This window comes from Ostrinia nubilalis, assembly GCF_963855985.1.
Source record: "Ostrinia nubilalis chromosome W unlocalized genomic scaffold, ilOstNubi1.1 SUPER_W_unloc_9, whole genome shotgun sequence".
Classification (NCBI taxonomy): Eukaryota; Metazoa; Arthropoda; class Insecta; order Lepidoptera; family Crambidae; genus Ostrinia; species Ostrinia nubilalis.
Window position 1 is genome coordinate 51,171 of NW_026973576.1, and position 22,025 is coordinate 73,195.

General features: G+C 37.2%; 2 long non-coding RNA genes across 2 annotated transcripts; one reads left to right on the forward strand and one right to left on the reverse strand.

Moving 5' to 3' along the window:
- Positions 1–4,049: 4,049 nt before the first annotated feature.
- Positions 4,050–15,839, forward strand: LOC135087432 (uncharacterized). The gene is made up of 3 exons (XR_010260818.1): positions 4,050–4,084; positions 4,388–4,443; positions 15,780–15,839. It is a non-coding gene; the product is annotated as an uncharacterized LOC135087432 (long non-coding RNA).
- Positions 13,377–14,624, reverse strand: LOC135087434 (uncharacterized). The gene is made up of 2 exons (XR_010260819.1): positions 14,226–14,624; positions 13,377–14,017 (listed from the first exon to the last, which is right to left on the reverse strand). It is a non-coding gene; the product is annotated as an uncharacterized LOC135087434 (long non-coding RNA).
- Positions 15,840–22,025: the final 6,186 nt, after the last annotated feature.

The window sequence follows — 22,025 nt, forward strand, 5'->3', positions numbered from 1 at the left end:
GTTAAAGTAAGATGGTGCAACCCAGCCTTATAGTTAAACAATTTCATCAAAACTGTACAATACTTTTAGAGTGCAAGAGTAAAAAACATTCATCCTCAAAAACTTTGACCTCTTAAATATTATTGAATAATTAATAGTGCCATCAATTATCAAACGTTTCATAGTTATCATCAAGCATTACCTTACGCTGCAATCACCATTCTCTTTATTTTACACAGGCAAAATATGCATAGAGTTAACGTAACAGTATCACATTGAAAACTCAGATATTGTTGCAATATTGTACAAGGCTTCTGTTACTATTATTTTTAAGATCACTTGTTTCAGCTATAGATTATTTCTTTGAGATATGTATGTAAGTAACTATTCTTATTAATTTCATTCCAGGCGCGGATCCAGCCCTCAAAAAAGGTTGTGGGCACAGCCACCAAAAATGAGCAAAGTGAGAGTTGGATCACTACATGCCCGGACATACATACATGCCTATCGATCTTATCAATAGATAAGATCATAATAAAACAAGCAAATTAGGGTTGTGGGCATGCCCACAGTGCCCACAACGGTGGATCCGCGCCTGTTTCATTCGAACAAAACAACACCAACCAAATCAAAACAAACTTTTGTTTGACAGTTTGGCAAGAGGGGGGGTGTAGGGACCATAGATTAGAGAGTGATAGGATGTTTCGTTCGGAAATTTAATCAAAAGATTTTGAAACGTCAAAGGACAAAAATGTGAATTTTAACCCGTGTAGCGCCCTTCTGTCAAATTTTGTTTTGTACGACTGAAAAATTAAGGTCTCTCGAAAGTAGGTAAAAGTGGAGCAGGCATAATTTACTTTTAACTTTATGAGATAAAAATAATAATTTAATTTTTTAACGTTGTGAATGTCATCATCATGTTTTAAAAAAAAAACTTCTATTATGGATCGATCGAAAAGCGAAATTTTGGACAGCGTTTTTTTTTCACAACTTCTATTTTTTAAATTCATAATGATAGGTTACGTCACACTATGGATCGAAATTGCGATTTATGGACATAGCGATATTTTTCATAATTTCTATTTGAAAAAAATACCTATCGTACGTTACGTTATTCTGATGAATATATTATGTCGTTAGATTTTCTTTAAAACCAATAGTTTGGTTGGAAAAAAATATTTTCCATTTTCGTTGTATGGAATGAAATAGCTTGTTGACTATAATCCTACACTATCAGCGCGCGCCTAAAGTTGCCCGTTCACAAGTTATGTGGTTCTGAAAAATGAAAAAAAAGTTAGTAAAAGTGACTTTTTTTGGAATATCTTTAAAGATTCAACGAAAATATAAAGATTCCATACGTTAACAATTTAAATTTACCTTAAATTACTGACAAATATTTAACTCATGTAACGCGACCTCTGTGGTTAATGCTCGCATTCGAATTTGGCGGGCTTTATTTTGTAACTCACGGGCTCGCGCGCTCTGCCGGCGCGCTCTCACCAACGGTCGCCGGCGTTTTTTCTAAATTCGACCTTATTGCCAGTCCGCCCATGGCCGCGACGCTTGATTATTACTCTCTCAATATTTCGATGTTTGGATATTGTTTTGACTGATATAAGCAAAGTTTTATGTACATTTCGTTGTGTTAAATTGACAATATACTTGTTGATGATTGAATTGTGCCTTCAACATTATTTCACGACCCCGAGACCAACTTAACAAGTATTACACTCATATTTTGGAACCTTGTAACTTCTGAACGGGCAACTTTGGGCGCGCGCTGATAGTTTAGGATTATAGTCAACAAGCCATAGGCTTAGTCGAAATCGATTACTTTGAGTTTCATTCCATACAACGAAAATGGAAAATATTTTTTTCCAGCCAAACTATTGATTTTAGAGAAAAACTTTTAACGACATTTATTCATCAGAATAACGTAAGTTACGTTCGATAAGTATTTTTTTCAAATAGAAATTATGAAAGAAAAAAATCAATATGTCCATAAATCGCTATTTCGATCTTTAGTACGTCTTACTGATTAATTAATGTCATTATCCCCTCAAGGATCAATAAGACCGGCGGCGGCTGCGCTGTTCATTACTTACAGTCATATAGATGAACTAATTTAAACTGAACCGTGTCACCGAACACATTGACAGGGGCTCGCCACCATCATTTCAACTATATAGTTTCCAACGTGGCAAAAATCGGAACCAGCGATTCGGTATTGATGGTGGTGGCACCCCCCTGTCACTGTCATGGGTGGGACAGTTCGTTTTAATTTATGTATATTATGTTACTTACCAGTTATTAATAATAATTACCGACAGTCGAGGTAAAAGTAAGAAAGTAATCACATTAATTTATCACTTACAAATATCTTAAAAGATAACACCGGCTCGTGTACAGCGTGTACAGCAACACATTTTGAACGTTTTGATATCTTAATATATTAATACTAGCTTTCCGCCCGCGGCTTCGCCCGCGTGGAATTTTGTCTGTCACAGAAAAACTTTATCGCGCGCGTCCCTGTTTCAAAAACCGGGATAAAAACTATCCTATATTCTTTCCCGGGACTCAAACTATCTCTATGCCAAATTTCATCAAAATCGGTTGCGAGGTTTAAGCGGGAAAGCGTAACAGACAGACAGACAGAGTTACTTTCGCATTTATAATATTAGTTGGGATAAATTAGTGGTATCCTTTCGTTTGGCCAAATTACTTTTCGCCAAATTTCACTTCGCAAACAACTTATCGCCTAAGTTTCATTTCCCAAATGAACTTTTAGCAACTGTACTTTTCGCAACTAATTCATTTGGTCAAATTGTCATTTGGCAAAATTTTACTTGGCAAATGTTTATATAGCAAATGTTTTATTTCGTCAAATATTATGTCCCAAATAATTTGTTTGGTCAAATTGACACCTCAAATACTTACCCACCGTTACCCACAAATCAAAGCATAAGGCACATTATCATGGTTTTCACAAGAATTTTATGTAAAACAAAGAGACTGCAGAAAGTAGTATGGTTGCAAAAAGTAGGTTTTGCTGAAAATAGTAGGTTAGGTTAGGTTAGAACAGTGACCCTTAATGCGCGAAGGCGAGCGAAGCGTGCCGCGGTAGCGGCCGCCGAGCGCTAAAATCACCACTATTGTTAATGAATCATTTGAAATTTCGATAAAAAGAATGAAATAAGAAAATTATTTTAGAACAAATTTTATATTTACTACCCACTAAACAAAATAATAACCACAAGCTAATTTGTATTCCATTCTATGCACCAATCAAATTATTTTGTAAATAGTTTATCGTGAAATATTTTTGCCAAATGAAACATTTGGCAAAACATACTTTACCAAACAATAATTTGCTAAACAATAATATGCCAAAAACGACATTTGCGAATTAAAAGTTTGCAATAAGTTGTTTTGCCAAATGAGAATTTGCCAAATGAAAATTTGTGAAACGTTGTTTGCGATGTAATAATTTGGGAAACGTTTTTTGGCCAAACATTAGTAATCTATAAATTAGTATAATGAGATTGGAATGTTTAAAATTTAAACGAATTGTTTAAAATTTAATAAATAGGTTTAGATGCGGCGGGGGTGGACCTTGGGCCAACCCTAAGCAGTTTATTTAATTTTATACATACGTAAATGATTTCTTTAATCACTTTTACCAAATTATTCATAATAACCGATTGTTATTAATAATTCTTTTTCTATCATAATTAATCATCATAATCAAATCAGATTAAATAAAATCTGAGTTGCGTTCTATATCCTTTAGAGCGCCATGGTCTTTTTTAAAATACAAAACGTTTAACATTTCCGTGCAATATTTCTTTGATAAAAATACTTATAGAAATGCTTTAGTTATTTTATGCGTATTTTTGCGATTGCCTAAAACCCTAAATCTTTATTTTCAAAACAGAAATATATTTTTTTACTGTTCCAGGCGAAATAGGTTGGTGACCAATAGGTTAAACAAAAGTTGTCTATGGTCATAAGTTTTGTGGCCAAAAAAAGTTGAGTGAGACATTTCGCGCTCATTCACTTCCGCCTCCCTTTCGGTCGCAACTGTTTTGCATCTTGTTTCATCGCGGTAAGTTATGTGTAAATATTATTATAATTATAATCCATTGATTTGTCAAATAATAAAAAACTATTGTACAAATCAATTTCGATGATATATCAACTTAATTGTTTCTTTTCATCGTTCCGTTAGTGTAGGCATCATTTTTGTTGAAGGGGACGCCATTGTAAAACAAATGAAATAATGTTAAACAAACAACTTTTTATGGTTTAAAACTTTTTAAAGTGTAATGATCGAAGTTTTAAGTGTATTTTAGGTTCTTCAGTGCCATAATTTGTGGTTCTTTAGTTCATTAAATGTGTATAATTGCAGTTTCACGATGCCCCGCTTCAACTACGATTCCACCACGGCCGTCTGCATCGCCACGGGTAAGTCTTTTATAGTCTTATTTGTTCTTCTTTCCATTATTTTCTGTGTTTAGGTCCTTTGGTTCGTTAAAAATATACTATGTTTGGCTTTGATGAATAGTTATGGACCGCCATTTTTCTTCTTTTTTAATTGACTTGGCAATGGTGTTGTAGGTAGTTCATAACTGCATAAGATATAGCTTTTTCAAGTCAATAACTTCACACATTTTCTAAATAATATGGTTGACAAGGGCGTAGCCCCTTATTCTATTTGCCAAGTTATTTAAATTACCTACACCTACCTACAATCATGGACCTATAAAAAAAGGTCCATGCCTAACAGTAAATAGTTAATAACACGTAAGAAATCTTTATATTTTGAAACATGTCAATTCCACACAAGGTACTTGTATTAATAATGTGCTAACAGGCAAGTTATCATTTCATTGTTGATGAACATAAATTCACATTATCTATCAATAAAAGTTATTTAGATCTTCTTACTCTGAGATGGTTTTCATATGAATAGTTATGTAAAATAATTTTACATGTAGGATTATTTACTGTTGAAATTGATGTTACATTATGTATTTAAAATACACAAGTAAGCATAACTTTAGTTCTTATTATAAACAAAGCATTTATTGAATCACATCTAATTTAATTAATGTTTCAGTGTAGTAAAATAATTGATTTGCTCTGAAATCAAATCAATAATAAGAACTTGATTGAATCCTTCTCAAATATTGGTAGGTAATATCAATGCAGTTTAAATATTATTTGAAAACCTTCAGATTTGCAATAGGATTATTTGCATTTGATACTCCTTAAATATATCCTGCGCTTGTTATATTTGTATTTATTTATCAATATTTTCAATTTAGTGCGTTGAATTCTGATTTGACATTCATCTTACTAGGTATAGGTACTTTTTTTTGAACTTGTATATGTCTGGATCTGACCATAATATCTAGCCTTTTATAAATCAAGATTAATAATTATACTAATTATAATTTACCTACTTGAATAGTGGTATATTAATAACATTTAATTTTTATCTCTTGTCATAAATTAATTAAATTCAAATAGATGTGCACCAATTGATTGAAGTTATCAATATTCATCATGTTTGAAATTGGTCCTATATCTACTTAGATTATTAATCTAAGGTTCTATAATATTTTTCATTTTTACAGAAACATAAATTCTAAATTTCTTTTGATTCATATTATTACTAATTTAATTTAGGTATGTTTGATAAGCAGAAATTAGGTAGGTAGGTACCTACTTATTGTCTCAATAGGGTTAGGCAAGCCTGTTATTTGAATTTGCATTAGTTTTATTTTAGGAAATATTGTATCAATGCAATGCATTTTTTTAGGTAGGATTAGCCTAATAAAATTACTTGTTGTAATATGAACTTACTGCAAAATGGTACAGTTACAGTAAAATAGGTTAGTACTAATTTGTATAATCATTGACTTCCATCATTACATACCTTAACTGGTAGGCATTTGTTTTTAATACAATTTACTGTTTTCTTTAGTAATTTGGATACATTACCTACCTACTTAAGTAGGTAATGTTGTTGTTCAATTATAATAAAACTAGCTTTCCGCCCGCGGCTTCGCCCGCGTGGAATTTTGTCTGTCACAGAAAAACTTTATCGCGCGCGTCCCTGTTTCAAAAACCGGGATAAAAATTATCCTATGTTCTTTCCCGGGACTCAAACTATCTCTATGCCAAATTTCATCAAAATCGGTTGCGAGGTTTAAGCGGGAAAGCGTAACAGACAGACAGAGTTACTTTCGCATTTATAATATTAGTTGGGATAGTTGGGATTAGTTGGGATAGTTGGGATTTCAAACTTTTGTTTACATTAAACTTCTTATTACTATTAGCACTAGCTGCTATTAATTGTATGAGTTTGGATTTTCGGTTTAGGTAGGTCTCTATAGGTAGGTATATCTACTTTTAAATTTAATTTAATTTCTTTTATTTATTAGTAAAAAACAAACTTAATTTCAATTACCAAAACAATAAAAGTAATTATTAATCAGATAGGCATTGTAAAATTTATCACTTGTTCATTACATAACCATTTATAACTGAATATGAATTTATTGACAATTTATTTTCAGAAAATTTGTTGGCAGTATAGTTTGTCATTTTGTTTTCTGTGTGTACCTCAAAATTAGCATGATTGATATTGCTTTAAGGTGATGTTCTAAGGCCTTGTCAAAATGCTTTAGATATTTTAGCGGAGAGTGTTAGAAGATAAAAAAAGCTTGTAATGAAAGTATTTTTTTATAATATTACATAACTGAGTTGAAAATTAGCATTAATTATGTGACCAATCTTTTATCTTCCCTGTGTCATATAAATCTATAACACTTTTTATCATTCAATTTAGATACTGAAGTTGCATTCTTTACACGTTTATATTTTATGACAATAATTTTAAGAGAAGATTGACTTGAATCTTTTTAGAGCTTTCGTTATTTTTGTCTTGATAAGGTATCAGCATATTATCTGAAAATAAAGAAACCACCTGCATTTTGTATTTCGAAGCAAATTACTTTCTTTTAAATTATGTATTCGTAATGCATAATAAGCGCGACTTCATTGTCAATCAGACTATTATTAATTATTAATTTCTGGTAAAGGATTGTCCCATCAAGGCGATGCACGGTATAAAGGTAATAATGCACAGTGTGTAGCCATGTCAGCATGTGCATCCGCTTTGTCAGTTATTAAAAATCGGGCCGTGTTTGATGTTGCGGATATCAATACTATTCTTCAGTACGGTGATTTACTTTACTTGCAGTGTAAACCTCGGGACCACGTTTTCTTATTACCAGACGAATTGCCAAATGATTATCGAGTAGGGAACTTCGCGATTAAAATTAATGCAATGGAACCCAACTGGATTGAAAACGGGCTTTTTCCAGCTTCACTGCGCGATGTTGATGTTGCAACATTGCAGTTAGTTCATATTTTGCGCGACCGTGTATTCACTCGCGAACGTAACGATACTCGGGATAGTTACTTGTTCACCGGGAACAATTATACGGTTTCTTTTTGGAAATTTGGCAACAAATTTTATTTATTTAATAGCCATGCGGTTGGCATCAATAATAAATTTAATCATCGGGACGAAACTCAAAATAAGGCGCGTTTGTTTTGTTGCCAAAATTTAGAAGATCTCGCAAAATTACTGTTCATAGGACATGCGTATACCTCGGCGCAATATTCTATACATAAATTAACTGTAGTAAATTTTGCGCTAAACTTAGATCCCGTCGTCCCACTCGAGCCACGCGACGCGAAATTAACAACGTTGAAACCTGTCGTAGTCCTTGAAAAAGTTGAGTTAGAATCAATAGACATTGCACCGGTGCAATCAACCAAACGAGGTCGACCCAAAAAAAAGAGATCATCTAAATCTAAAGTAGATTTTTCCGCACCGAAAAAATCTAAATTAATTAATGAAAAATTAAAACCAGTTGTGGTTCTTGAAAGAGTAGATTTAACTGCGTTAAAAATTGCCCATGATGCGAAACCTTTGTCCGTCAGTACTACACATTCTGATGTCAAATTGAAATTAAAGCCAGTCGTTGTAATTGATAGAGTTGATTTAAATAGCGGTCGGGTTAGTAACGTAACGTCAGCCAAAACTCTTAAACACCGAGAGGCTGTGAAACGTTATGCTACCCAGAACCCAACTATCCATAGGGACGCGGTAAAACGTTACACACAAAAAAATCCCTCGGTTCATAGGGACGCGGTTACACGATACTCTCAAAGCAATCCCTCCGTTAACAGGGACGCGGTCAAACGATACTCTCAAAACAATCCCTCCGTTCACAGGGACGCGGTTAAACGGTACGCGCAAAATAATCCCTCGGTTAATAGGGAAGCGGTAAAACGGTATTCGCAACAAAATCCGGAAGTTAATAAAGAAGCGTCACAACAATATAATGTAGTAAACAGAAATTTAGAACCCGCGTTGCGTAATTCCAATATTTTGATCGGGCAAAAACAAAACGACGACCTAGATTCACTTCAGACTCATTCTTTAAAAAAACTGTCTTTGAATGACAGTCATAGATGTCCTCAATGTCAGGCGCGAATTTTTGTTGAGGAAAAAGGTAGAGTCAAATGGTGTTGTGGTTCTGGAGCATATAATGTTCAAAATTTACCGCCGTTAACCGAAGAGTTCTATTTCCACCCAGCTTTCCTTTTAAGATCGCGAGCTTTTAATCATTTGTTTTCGTTTAGCGCATTAGGCGTTTCTCATGGTTTTCATCAACCAAATACCGGTATTTCATTCTTAAAAATTCAGGGCCGAACTTACCATCGCGTTTTTGATTTAGCTTACACCGACACAAACAATCCCATCGGTATGTATATTTATGACGAACGGGAAAGGGTAGCTGTAAGCCAAAATTTAGACATGGAGGTAGTTCGTTGCATTACCAATTTTATGCATAATGTTAGTCCGTACATAGATTGTTTTAAACGTTTAAGTCAGGAGCCTTCCGAGGAGGCACATTTGATATTTGAACCCACGTCGCGACGCTCCCATGGTAATATTTTAGGAGACATGCCAATCGGTTCGGAAATAGCCGCAATTCTGAGCACAGAACGCGAACGCTATATTCCTAAAGCTATAGTCATATGGCGCATAGGTGCTCGAAAACCGCACACTGTAGACATTTTACATCCGCTGTATGAAACTTTTCAATATCCTTTGCTGTATCCACACGGTAATCCCGGTTGGTTACCGAATAGACTCGATAACAACGGCGTAAAACTAACACAAAATAAATACGTCCGTTGTTTGTTGCTATCTGAGCCGCGGTTTTCAGAGTTGAACAGACTTTCTGAGGAATGGATAGTAGATATGTTCTGTAGAATTTCAGAGGAACGACTTAGGTACATTTTTAATATGCAGAATCATTCCTCAGATGCTGCTCTTAGATCTGCTCCCCTTCAGGAAGTAGAAAACTCAGTAGAGATAAGTAACCAGATAGCAGCAGATGAAACCATACGGGGAGAGGGCGGTGTTGTGCCGGGACGTGTCTATCTGCCCAATACATTTACTGGAGGTCCACGGTATATGAAAACTAAATATATGGATGCGATTGCACTGGTCAATAGACTGGGCACTCCATCATACTTTTTAACGATGACATGCAATCCAAAATGGCCCGAGATCCAACAATCTACTCCACAAGGACAAAGGCCTAATCCTTTAATTTGTGCGAGAGTTTTTAACTTGAAACTCGCACAACTTTTAAAAGACCTTAGAACTGGTGCTTGGTTTGGTAGATGTATGTATATTATGCATGTCATAGAGTTTCAAAAACGAGGACTGCCCCATGCCCACATTTGTTTTAGAATCGAAGGGGGTGGTCCCATACAAAATTTTGAAATCGATCAATTTGTAAGGGCAGATATCCCTCCTCCTTCTGAGGCAGGTGGTAGATTACGCAAGGCTGTGCTTGATCACATGATACACGGCCCATGTGGACCTCCACATAGAACAGATTTGCCATGTTGGGATACTGAAAAAATGAAATGCACAAAGTATTTCCCTAAATCTGAAACGGCTGTAACTTACTGCGATGACAAAGGTTTTGTTCATTTACGCCGTGATAGTAAAAACCAAGCCACCATTAAATTTAGAAATAGAGACATAACGGTTAGTGATTTGTGGGTCGTTCCGTACAATGCCGCTCTTCTCCTCAAGTATGACTGTCACATAAATTTATTAGCATATTCCGCACGCGCGATCGTCAAATATCTATTCAAATACATGACCAAAGGTCCTGACGAATCGCGCGTTACAGTCGTTCCCGATTCAGATAAAAACAATGAAATCGAGCAGTATGTCACCAAACGTTACCTTGGTTCTTGCGAAGCGACGTGGCGCATTTTAGAGTTTGACGTAACAGCTCGCGAACCGAACGTAAAGCAGCTCGCCGTACACCTTGAGGGCCAACAATCCATCTTTTTCAAGCCGGGAACCGAAGCAGATGCCGCGCGCCGCGCTCATTCGGACTTGATAACTTATTTTAAAAGGCCTCTCGGTGAACAGTTTGATAACATAACGTACTTGGATTTTTACGAGCGGTTTATTGTACATTCACGACGTCCCACCACAAAAAATGTAGAAATATATGAATTAAGTAACAATAAATTTTTGACAAGACGGCAAAGGGGCGAATTAGTATCGCGTTTATTCTGGGTCGCGCCAAACAGAGGTGAATTATTTTACTTGCGTCTACTTTTAGCGTCTCAGCCGTGTCGTAGTTACGACGATTTATATAAACTTGGTGGTCCATTGTGCAAAACTTTCCAGGAAGCTGCGAAAGCTCTCGGGATCGCGGACGATGAAGCGGAGTATGAGATTGCTATGCAGGAAGCATCTACATTTTTGACTGGACCACGGCTGCGTAGCTTTTTCGTACTCTTAGCTGTGAACGGGGTTAGGGTCGTTTCTTTGTGGGATAAGTACAAACATTTAATTGGTCAGGATTTTTTGCAGCGTTTATCCGATGACGCAGAAAAAGCGTACAAACTTTGTCTCGTCCAAATCGACCGGTTATTGCGTAAACATGGGACATCCCTTGTCGAGCAAGGGTTACCGGGCGTTATAGACGATTCGACCGAAGTAGGCCGCGAGCGCGTCGAATATAATCGCGACGAGTTAAACACGTTCGTGAGTAGCTGGCTACCAAAATTATCCCCCGACCAAAACCTCGTGTTTAGTTATATTCACACTCTCCTGAGTGACAGCGAGTTCCGAAACTCAAACAATACTGCCATTTTCATTGACGGGCCTGCCGGAACAGGTAAAACTTTGCTTTTAAATGTAATTGCTGCACACGCACGCGGAAATTCAGGAATTGTCTTGTGTACGGCGAGTTCAGGTATCGCGGCGCAAAATTACGTAGGCGGCATTACGGCACATAGCATGTTTAAATTCCCCCTCAACCCCGTAGATGATCTTGGTTACTGGAGCATTACCAATGGTTCGCAGCGCGCTGAGCTTGTTCGACAAGCTGACGTTATTATTTACGACGAAGCCCCTATGGCTCACAAATATTTAATTCACCTGCTTGATAGGTCTCTCCGCGATTTGATGAAGTGTAACAGGCTTTTTGGTGGGAAAATCGTAATTTTCGCAGGAGATTTCCGTCAGATACCTCCTGTCGTAGTAAAAGCTAAAAGTAACTCTGACGTAATCAATTGTTCAGTCAAGTCCTCACCGATTTGGGAACAAATTAAAATTTTCAACTTGAGCACTTCCCAACGTAACAGAGACGACCCAGAGTATTCTGACTTTTTATTAAAACTGGGATCGAATCAATGAGGAAGATGAGTGTAATTATTTTATAATGTAAAAAGATGAAACATAAAATATAAAAAATATTAGTGAAAGAATTTTTTCGATATCTCAAAAACTGAATTTTCTATGGGCATTCAAAGTTGGATGTTTTAAAAATCAACTCGCACTTGACCGTTTAGCGCGTGACGTCACACCGCCTGTTACCTCCGCCGGGATGGCATTGCTCCTTCGCGCGCTCATAGACTCGTACAGTCATTTCGAGTTTTATAGAATTATGGAGTAAAAAATACCATGCAGATATTGTATAGTAACCCTTTTATACTAATACAATGGTTAGTGCCCCAGAAAATTACTTTTAAAGCTAAGAAAAGCTGATAAATACATAAATGGTGTAAGTTAACGAAAAGGGAGAAAGCGTTATCTACAAAAACCAGTCGATATTATTGCAAAGATCATTTTAATGCGAGTACCTACCTAAAGACAAAACACCTACCATTGTATATTTTTCATTACAAATTTTTTATAAAGTATTTTAGTGACATTTTATTTGAAACAGTAGACAAAAAATAGAGAAACAAAACACGAGGCACGCACGCAGATGGGTTACTTAAAAAGTAAATTGAATCCTTTGAAACTTTAAAGACAATAAGACAATACTAAAAACTCTCTACCTACTTTAGCCCTTGTTATTGACTATGTTTTATGGTGGTAAAATAATGTTGTCGCTTCTTTGAGTTATCGATAAAAATCTATACTAACAAAATGTATTAACACATACTTTTCATTCTTGTGACAATCCGCCTGTAGAAGTCAAAGAGATAATAATACTCTAGAATAGAGTTATCGTCATCATCATCGTCATCTCAGCCACAGGACGTCCACTGCTGAACATAGCCTCCTTCAATAACTTCCACATAATATCGCACAGTTGGTAGAGGCCTGCATCCAGCGCCTCCGTGCTATCTTTATCAGGTCGTCTGTCCACCTTGTGGGTGGACGTCCTACGCTGTGTTTTCCGGTACGTGGCCTCCACTCCAGAACCTTTCTGCCTGGGGCAGAGCTGCGGCAGGTTATACAGAAAACTAAGGAAGGAGTATAACTTGCCACTATGCTTGACGTTCGTGGAATATGAGAAGAAGGCCTTCGATTCGATCGAAACTTGGGCAGTGCTGCAGTCTCTCCAGCGGTGCCATATTAATTATCGCTACCGTTGCTGATGATATTGTGGTCATGGCACTCATGGCAGAGTTGCTGGAAGACCTCGGCACAATGCTCAAAGTCCTTAATCGAATATATCGGAACAGGTAGGCATTCGGATGAATACGAACAAAATGAAGCTTATGTCGAACTGCGCCCTACTCAGTTTCGTTTCGGAGCTTGATTCTCGAGATTGTTGACAAGTATTGTCTACCTTAGACAAACGATTAATAGCCCGACGGATTAGCAAGCTGAAATGGCAATGGGCAGCTAGGGCACGTAGCGTAGTACGCCGAATAGAGTTATCTGCAATAGAAATAAAGACGAGAGATACGAAGATTTAAGTAGAACAGAAAAAGAAAGACGTAACAGACTCAAACTATAAAAATCAGGAAAAACGTTGACGACCCTCGATAGAGTTAGAAACCAGTTTTAACTGTGACAAAACAGACTGTACCTTACTTCCGATTCATGATCGTACACTGATTCCATAGAAAGTTACAAAGTGTATACTAATAACTTTTTAAAGTGAACAAAAAAAATCATCAAGCCCGATGGACTGATCTTTGTGTCAGATGGTTATGGTGGTAGTACTACTGACACATATATTTTTGATACTGCCTTGTATAGTTCACATCTTTGACTTTAATAAATTTTAGCTGAGATCCAACTTGCACAACAGTTTTGGTTTCCTCCAATAGCACGCTACTTCGGTACAAGCGGGATCTTCACTACGTCTATACATATAGATAACCTTAAAACCAATTAATGCCATTGTATGTTTGCATTCTTCATTGCTTGCTGCACAAACTCCGCATTCCAGATTTTCCAATTTATTCGTTATCTTCAGCACAAACAAATGTACAATGATATGCCGTAGCTCTAACTTTGTGTTCAGGTGTAGTAACTCTTGTTTTTACTGTACACTGCGGATATAGTCTTTTCAAATGAACTTACCCTACGAGTATTACATTATGTCCATAATTCGATAGTATAGTTGGATAGTTAGTCTATAACACGACTGGACGTGATCGTCCAACTCTGTAAAAATAAAATATTAAGACATAACGTTGCTAAATTATTGATGGGTATTATTTTTTATCGATAACCCACAGCAATCTGACTGACAGCACTAGTACTTTTACTTTTATACTAGATAGAACTTTTATAATCTACTTCAAATACTACAAAAAGCGTAAATACTAAATACTCAATTATTTATTGCATCCATAATAATAGGTTCACTTACCTTGCAAGTTTTAGCACTTGGATTTCTGCAATAATATAGGTACTTTGCATGTTTTCTGAAAGTATCCGCAACCATAAGTAAATCTACTTTCGGAAGATTATTTGGTTGGCATCAGATACGGTTAATATAAATAAAAAATGTATCGAAATGAACGAAAATAAGTTTACAGAGCGCAGCTAGCACCCGCGCCGCCCGTCCGTCGTTGCCCAACGAGCGGTGTGACGTCATCGCCCGTATTCCAGGGGTGCTATCAGTTTTCGCGCGTTCCCATATTGATTTGCTTATAAAATATTCAATTTTCGTGATATCAACAAAATTTTTTCACAGTTAGTCTTATTTTAGCTTAAAGTTTTTGTTAGGGCTGAAAAAGGGGAATAAATTTTGATTTACATCTTCCTCATTGCCGGTTCAAACTGTAAAGGTAAATCGTTCAATTTTAAATTTAGTAGATTTAACTTCCCACCTTTCTTATGTTACAGATTTGAACGATTTAATAGATTTTGTTTTTTCACATGTTGTCATTATTGAACCGGACACGTGTGCTGGTCGAGCAATACTCACCACACACAATCAAAACGTTAGGGAAATTAATTCCATAGTATTAGATAGAGTAGAGTCGGAACCGTTACACTTTTATTCAATCGATAAAGTCCTTTCCGATAACGCGGACGATATATTTTTAGGCGCGGACGCGTTAAATAAACTGCAGCCAAAGGGTGTTCCAGAACATGATCTAACACTAAAAGTAGGATGCGTGTGCATGATAATCCGCAATCTTAGTTTTTCAGACCGACTGGTCAATGGCACAAAAGTTATCGTCGTGAAAACTACGCCGCGCATAATAACCGTTCGCAAGCCAGGCGAAACAAACGAATTTTTGATTCCGCGTATCTTGTTTAAAGCTCCAATCGAACCGGACAGCCCCATCGAAATGACGCGACGGCAATTCCCCTTAGCTCTGTGTTATGCCATGACTGTTCATAAGAGTCAGGGGCAGACTATAAATCGGGTAGGCGTAGACTTGCGGTCGGACGTGTTCAGTCATGGCCAATTGTACGTAGCGTTAGGTCGGGTCCAAGAAAAATCGGATATCAAAATTTTAGTTTCGCGCGATAAATTAGTCGACGATAAACTTTTGCTTAATAATGTAGTGTACCCGCAGCTTCTTTAGATTACTTTTTTTATATATTTTTTTATTTTTACGCAGTTTCTCGGAAAGTGTAAATATAATTCACCTCATCAATCAATTGACAATTCTTTTGTGTAAATATATTTTAAAATCAATTAAAATCAAGCTGACACGCCTATACACGTGCATTATTTATTTATTTTTGCTTTTTTATACTCATTTCGCATGAATTCAAAATTTGGTGGTTTTTGTTTGGGCATGTTGGTTTTGTGTATATGAGTTATGCGTGTGTGGTGGTGTGAGTGGAGATAGTGAAGTATCGGGGGAATGGGCTATGTTAAATATCATCTCTACACTGTAGGGGTGGATCGGTATAGCGTCGTCACTTGGAGTATAAATCCATTTACATTGGTGTTTGATTTTAGAATAGGAGCTTTCTCGGTCAACCAAATTGAAGAAGAGATGTTATGATATCACTGAAGGGCGAACTGAAGGATAGACGTGGACGACTGTTAGGGGGACACGCCAGCCTGTGGGCTGATGTTGCTGATGCTGTGGGAAACACCGGCGGACGTCTTGGGGAAGGTAACGACATCGAAGCGAAGAGTGTGGAGTTCGACAGCCGCATAGCTGCGGGCGTGAAGTTGAGGGGGAAGAGACCGGAGAGAAGATGCAGGGGTGACGAATCAAGGTAAGGTTAATAACCGCTTGATAATGTCCCACTTGTGCCAATTTAATGCCTCAGCGTCGACGGAATGTCAGGAAGTCTAGGTACAAGTACGAGTATGCCAATATAACAAACATATGCATGGTTCCGGAGGCAATGAGCAATGGATATGTTGATTTTTTGTTAGTTATATGCCGTTTTTAGCGTAACTGAACGGAATTGTTCTTACCAACATATTATGGATATCGTATAATTGTCATTTTGTAAAAGTAAGCTTCAACCAAACCAACGCGTGCAAATCACCATCGCCGACGCAATCATAGGCGAATGACAGGTCGCACGACCAGTCATTGGCCTATGATCGCGCCGGCGATGGCAATCTGCACGCGTTGGTTTGGTTGAAGCTGAAATAATGTACAGGGGTAGCCTTTTTTTTCGCATTACTTGAATAAGCAATGCACGCTGCGTCGTAGGTTACACTGAAGAACATAGGTACTTTTATAGATATATAAAGTGCTTTAAACGGTTATGTAGAGAGTAGGTTTTCGAGAGAGCACATATAATATTTGAACCCATGCAATGACCGTGACGTAATGAATATGTCCGTTTGTTTCTTGCTATCTAAACCGCGGTTTTCCGATTTTTTTTATATTGTATGTAAAAAAATACAGTTGGCTTTAAGGATGGCCAAGGGGCCACTCCCGCCGCAGCTTGACCTATTTTTAATACTATGTTGCATAAATTAATATCATAAATTAGTAATACATAAAACATTATGACAATAAAGTGATCCCCTCCATTGTCAAGATTATCTTCAGTCTGAATTGTTATTTTTATTAAATTAAAAAGAAAGATTTTGAATTTGTCATTCTCACTAAAATGTCTCTAAAATATGATCGAGTGAAGCGATGGCTGGCTCATCCGTCATGTCTGTGAACAGGCGCTGCCTTCGGGGACTGGTCAAACCAAGTTGTCCAGATTTTTACGCTTTTAATTTTGGATGGGGTGATGTTATAGCATTACTTTGCCACAGTTCCCATAGATAGTCAAAAATATTTTTGGTTACTTTAGTGTCAAAACAGTCACATTATTGGTAATAAAACATTACACGATTGGAAGGGATCCTCTTCAATCTTATTGTGTTTAAGTTTTTTCAGTCTGAATTATTACTATCATTAGAATATGAAAAAAGATATCTTGGATTTGTCATTCTCACTAAAATGTCTCTGGGGTGGTGGCGTGGTGAGGCGGGTCGTTACATTCTCTAAAATATGATCGAGTGAAGCGATGGCTGGCTCATCCGTCATGTCTGTGAACAGGCGCTGCCTTCGGGGACTGGTCAAACCAAGTTGTCCAGATTTTTACGCTTTTATTTTTGAATGGGGTGATGTTATAGCATTACTTTGCCACAGTTCCCATAGATGGTCAAAAATATTTTTGGTTACTTTAGTGTCAAAACAGTCACATTATTGGTAATAACACATTACACGATTGGAAGGGATCCTCTTCAATCTTATTGTGTTTGAGTTTTTTCAGTCTGAATTATTACTATCATTAGAATATGAAAAAAGATATCTTGGATTTGTCATTCTCACTAAAATGTCTCTGGGGTGGTGGCGTGGTGAGGCGGGTCGTTACATTCTCTAAAATATGATCGAGTGAAGCGATGGCTGGCTCATCCGTCATGTCTGTGAACAGGCGCTGCCTTCGGGGACTGGTCAAACCAAGTTGTCCAGATTTTTACGCTTTTATTTTTGAATGGGGTGATGTTATAGCATTACTTTGCCACAGTTCCCATAGATAGTCAAAAATATTTTTGGTTACTTTAGTGTCAAAACAGTCACATTATTGGTAATAACACATTACACGATTGGAAGGGATCCTCTTCAATCTTATTGTGTTTGAGTTTTTTCAGTCTGAATTATTACTATCATTAGAATATGAAAAAAGATATCTTGGATTTGTCATTCTCACTAAAATGTCTCTGGGGTGGTGGCGTGGTGAGGCGGGTCGTTACATTCTCTAAAATATGATCGAGTGAAGCGATGGCTGGCTCATCCGTCATGTCTGTGAACAGGCGCTGCCTTCGGGGACTGGTCAAACCAAGTTGTCCAGATTTTTACGCTTTTATTTTTGAATGGGGTGATGTTATAGCATTACTTTGCCACAGTTCCCATAGATGGTCAAAAATATTTTTGGTTACTTTAGTGTCAAAACAGTCACATTATTGGTAATAACACATTACACGATTGAAAGGGATCCTCTTCAATCTTATTGTGTTTGAGTTTTTTCAGTCTGAATTATTACTATCATTAGAATATGAAAAAAGATATCTTGGATTTGTCATTCTCACTAAAATGGCTCTGGGGTGGTGGCGTGGTGAGGCGGGTCGTTACATTCTCTAAAATATGATCGAGTGAAGCGATGGCTGGCTCATCCGTCATGTCTGTGAACAGGCGCTGCCTTCGGGGACTGGTCAAACCAAGTTGTCCAGATTTTTACGCTTTTATTTTTGAATGGGGTGATGTTATAGCATTACTTTGCCACAGTTCCCATAGATGGTCAAAAATATTTTTGGTTACTTTAGTGTCAAAACAGTCACATTATTGGTAATAACACATTACACGATTGGAAGGGATCCTCTTCAATCTTATTGTGTTTGAGTTTTTTCAGTCTGAATTATTACTATCATTAGAATATGAAAAAAGATATCTTGGATTTGTCATTCTCACTAAAATGTCTCTGGGGTGGTGGCGTGGTGAGGCGGGTCGTTACATTCTCTAAAATATGATCGAGTGAAGCGATGGCTGGCTCATCCGTCATGTCTGTGAACAGGCGCTGCCTTCGGGGACTGGTCAAACCAAGTTGTCCAGATTTTTACGCTTTTATTTTTGAATGGGGTGATGTTATAGCATTACTTTGCCACAGTTCCCATAGATGGTCAAAAATATTTTTGGTTACTTTAGTGTCAAAACAGTCACATTATTGGTAATAACACATTACACGATTGGAAGGGATCCTCTTCAATCTTATTGTGTTTGAGTTTTTTCAGTCTGAATTATTACTATCATTAGAATATGAAAAAAGATATCTTGGATTTGTCATTCTCACTAAAATGTCTCTGGGGTGGTGGCGTGGTGAGGCGGGTCGTTACATTCTCTAAAATATGATCGAGTGAAGCGATGTCTGGCTCATCCGTCATGTCTGTGAACAGGCGCTGCCTTCGGGGACTGGTCAAACCAAGTTGTCCAGATTTTTACGCTTTTATTTTTGAATGGGGTGATGTTATAGCATTACTTTGCCACAGTTCCCATAGATAGTCAAAAATATTTTTGGTTACTTTAGTGTCAAAACAGTCACATTATTGGTAATAAAACATTACACGATTGGAAGGGATCCTCTTCAATCTTATTGTGTTTAAGTTTTTTCAGTCTGAATTATTACTATCATTAGAATATGAAAAAAGATATCTTGGATTTGTCATTCTCACTAAAATGTCTCTGGGGTGGTGGCGTGGTGAGGCGGGTCGTTACATTCTCTAAAATATGATCGAGTGAAGCGATGGCTGGCTCATCCGTCATGTCTGTGAACAGGCGCTGCCTTCGGGGACTGGTCAAACCAAGTTGTCCAGATTTTTACGCTTTTATTTTTGAATGGGGTGATGTTATAGCATTACTTTGCCACAGTTCCCATAGATGGTCAAAAATATTTTTGGTTACTTTAGTGTCAAAACAGTCACATTATTGGTAATAACACATTACACGATTGGAAGGGATCCTCTTCAATCTTATTGTGTTTGAGTTTTTTTAGTCTGAATTATTACTATCATTAGAATATGAAAAAAGATATCTTGGATTTGTCATTCTCACTAAAATGTCTCTGGGGTGGTGGCGTGGTGAGGCGGGTCGTTACATTCTCTAAAATATGATCGAGTGAAGCGATGGCTGGCTCATCCGTCATGTCTGTGAACAGGCGCTGCCTTCGGGGACTGGTCAAACCAAGTTGTCCAGATTTTTACGCTTTTATTTTTGAATGGGGTGATGTTATAGCATTACTTTGCCACAGTTCCCATAGATGGTCAAAAATATTTTTGGTTACTTTAGTGTCAAAACAGTCACATTATTGGTAATAACACATTACACGATTGGAAGGGATCCTCTTCAATCTTATTGTGTTTGAGTTTTTTCAGTCTGAATTATTACTATCATTAGAATATGAAAAAAGATATCTTGGATTTGTCATTCTCACTAAAATGTCTCTGGGGTGGTGGCGTGGTGAGGCGGGTCGTTACATTCTCTAAAATATGATCGAGTGAAGCGATGGCTGGCTCATCCGTCATGTCTGTGAACAGGCGCTGCCTTCGGGGACTGGTCAAACCAAGTTGTCCAGATTTTTACGCTTTTATTTTTGAATGGGGTGATGTTATAGCATTACTTTGCCACAGTTCCCATAGATGGTCAAAAATATTTTTGGTTACTTTAGTGTCAAAACAGTCACATTATTGGTAATAACACATTACACGATTGAAAGGGATCCTCTTCAATCTTATTGTGTTTGAGTTTTTTCAGTCTGAATTATTACTATCATTAGAATATGAAAAAAGATATCTTGGATTTGTCATTCTCACTAAAATGGCTCTGGGGTGGTGGCGTGGTGAGGCGGGTCGTTACATTCTCTAAAATATGATCGAGTGAAGCGATGGCTGGCTCATCCGTCATGTCTGTGAACAGGCGCTGCCTTCGGGGACTGGTCAAACCAAGTTGTCCAGATTTTTACGCTTTTAATTTTGAATGGGGTGATGTTATAGTATTACTTTGCCACAGTTCCCATAGCATAGATAGTCAAAAATATTTTTGGTTACTTTAGTGTCAAAACAGTCACATTATTGGTAATAACACATTACACGATTGAAAGGGATCCTCTTCAATCTTATTGTGTTTGAGTTTTTTCAGTCTGAATTATTACTATCATTAGAATATGAAAAAAGATATCTTGGATTTGTCATTCTCACTAAAATGTCTCTGGGGTGGTGGCGTGGTGAGGCGGGTCGTTACATTCTCTAAAATATGATCGAGTGAAGCGATGGCTGGCTCATCCGTCATGTCTGTGAACAGGCGCTGCCTTCGGGGACTGGTCAAACCAAGTTGTCCAGATTTTTACGCTTTTATTTTTGAATGGGGTGATGTTATAGCATTACTTTGCCACAGTTCCCATAGATGGTCAAAAATATTTTTGGTTACTTTAGTGTCAAAACAGTCACATTATTGGTAATAACACATTACACGATTGGAAGGGATCCTCTTCAATCTTATTGTGTTTGAGTTTTTTCAGTCTGAATTATTACTATCATTAGAATATGAAAAAAGATATCTTGGATTTGTCATTCTCACTAAAATGTCTCTGGGGTGGTGGCGTGGTGAGGCGGGTCGTTACATTCTCTAAAATATGATCGAGTGAAGCGATGGCTGGCTCATCCGTCATGTCTGTGAACAGGCGCTGCCTTCGGGGACTGGTCAAACCAAGTTGTCCAGATTTTTACGCTTTTATTTTTGAATGGGGTGATGTTATAGCATTACTTTGCCACAGTTCCCATAGATGGTCAAAAATATTTTTGGTTACTTTAGTGTCAAAACAGTCACATTATTGGTAATAACACATTACACGATTGGAAGGGATCCTCTTCAATCTTATTGTGTTTGAGTTTTTTCAGTCTGAATTATTACTATCATTAGAATATGAAAAAAGATATCTTGGATTTGTCATTCTCACTAAAATGTCTCTGGGGTGGTGGCGTGGTGAGGCGGGTCGTTACATTCTCTAAAATATGATCGAGTGAAGCGATGGCTGGCTCATCCGTCATGTCTGTGAACAGGCGCTGCCTTCGGGGACTGGTCAAACCAAGTTGTCCAGATTTTTACGCTTTTATTTTTGAATGGGGTGATGTTATAGCATTACTTTGCCACAGTTCCCATAGATGGTCAAAAATATTTTTGGTTACTTTAGT